Here is a 2,030-nt window from a genome sequence, read left to right on the forward strand (position 1 = left end):
CTATGTCTAAAATAATGAAGTCAACGGGAAATATAAATTTATCGATTTTAACTAGCACATCTTCAATAATACCCCTAGGGAATTTTATAGTTTTATTTGCTAATTGAATGCTCATCCTAGTCTGTTTGGGTTTCGCAAGACCTAATTGTTTGAACATTTTGTAGGGCATGACGTTAATACTAGCCCCTAAATTAGCTAATGCATTATTAACATCTAAACTACCAATTAAGTAAGGAATAGTAAAACTCCCTGGATATTTTAGTTTGTTGGGTAGTTTATTCTGTAGAATAGCAGAGCAAACTGTGTTTAGCTCCACATAAGATGCCTCATCCAACTTCCACTTATTTACTAAAAGCTCCTTTAAAAATTTCATTGCGTTTGGCATTTGCGATAGAGTTTCAATAAACGGTAAGTTAATGTGTAATTTTTTTAAGAGTTTAAAAAATTTACCAAAATTTTCATCTGATCTGTCTTTCCTTGTCGTGTTGGGGTATGGCACACGAGGTTTATATTCGACATTCACTGATTTGTTTTTATTATGACCTACCTCATCTTGATCTCTGCTCACCATAGTTTCTTGCTTCGGTTCTGGCTCAGGCTCAACGAATTCTTCTTCATCTTGAACATTAATCGCGTTGAGCTACTCCCTTGGGTTGGGTTCAATATTACTTGGCAAGCTACCTTGTGGTCATTCGAAGATTAGTTTGGATAGCTGACCTATCTGTATTTCGAGCCCCTAGATCGATGCTTGTTGATTCTTAAGTGCTATCTCGGTATTCTAAAAATGAGTTTCTGACACTGATATAAACTTTGAGAGCATCTCTTCAAGGCTCGGCTTCTTTTCCTATTGGTAGGATGGTTGTTGGTAGCCTGGAGGTGGTCTCTGATTTCCTTGGCCTCTCTATGAGAAATTTGGGTGGTTCCTCCAACCTGCATTGTAAGTGTTACTATATGCATTGTTTTGAGATCGAGAATTATTACCCATGTAATTTAACTGCTCATTATCCATGTAGGTTAGTATTCCGAATTGCTTGATCCACCTCCACTTGCTTCGTACTTCATTACTGGGTGAACCTGTGAAGAATTAAGAAAACCATCAATTTTCTTATTCAAGAGTTCTACCTGATTAGAGAGCATGGTGACCGAATCAATGTTATAAACACCGGCTATTTTTTTTAGCTTTGTCCTCATGACTTGCCACTGATAGTTATTCAGTGACGTCTCCTCTATAAACTCATAAGCATCTTCAGGTGTTTTATTAAAGATGGTTCCGCCAGCAACTGCGCCAACCATTTGTCGAGTCGAAGGATTCAGGCCATTATGGAATGTTTGAACCTGAAGCCAAAGCGGTAACCTATGGTGAGGGCACCTTCTCAGTAAGTCCTTGTATCTCTCCCATGCATCGTAAAGAGTTTCTAAATCCATCTGCACAAACGAAGAGATATCATTACTTAATTTAGCCATTTTAGCAGGCGAAAAATATTTTAATAAAAATTTTTCGGTCATTTGTTCCCAAGTAGTAATTGACCCTCGTGGTAATGAGTTCAACCACTATTTAGCTTTGTTCCTCAATGAAAGAGGGAATAACCGAAGATGAATGGCATCATCAGAAACACCATTAATTTTAAATGTATCGCATAGCTCCAAAAAGTTTGTTAAGTGAGCGTTGGGATCCTTATCCTGCAAACCATCAAACTGAACAAATTGCTGTATCATTTGAATAGTGTTAGGTTTTAGTTCAAAATTATTTGCAGCAATAGTAGACCTAACTATACTTGACTCAGTTCCTGTTAAAGTAGGTTTAGCATAATCATACATAGTACGAGGAGCAGGATTCTGATTTGCTAGTTCAATGTGTATCGCAGGAGGTAGCTGATTGTCTTAGGTTTTAGCCATCTCTTCGGTTGGGGTTTGAGTATCGTCCTCTTTCTCGTTCTCTGTATATCTTAAGCTTTGCCTTATTTCTCTTTGGTTTCTGCGAACTGCGTGATCGATTTCTTCGTCAAAGAGTAGTGGTCCTGACGGGTTTC

The 2,030-nt window shown here is 37.9% G+C and overlaps 1 non-coding gene across 1 annotated transcript; it reads left to right on the forward strand.

Moving 5' to 3' along the window:
- The first annotated feature begins 1,351 nt into the window (after window positions 1–1,351).
- LOC121207295 (small nucleolar RNA R71) lies at window positions 1,352–1,458 on the forward strand. The gene has a single exon (XR_005902387.1). It is a non-coding gene; the product is annotated as a small nucleolar RNA R71 (small nucleolar RNA).
- The last annotated feature ends 572 nt before the right edge of the window (window positions 1,459–2,030 follow it).

This window comes from Gossypium hirsutum, chromosome A09 (assembly GCF_007990345.1).
Source record: "Gossypium hirsutum isolate 1008001.06 chromosome A09, Gossypium_hirsutum_v2.1, whole genome shotgun sequence".
Classification (NCBI taxonomy): domain Eukaryota; kingdom Viridiplantae; phylum Streptophyta; class Magnoliopsida; order Malvales; family Malvaceae; genus Gossypium; species Gossypium hirsutum.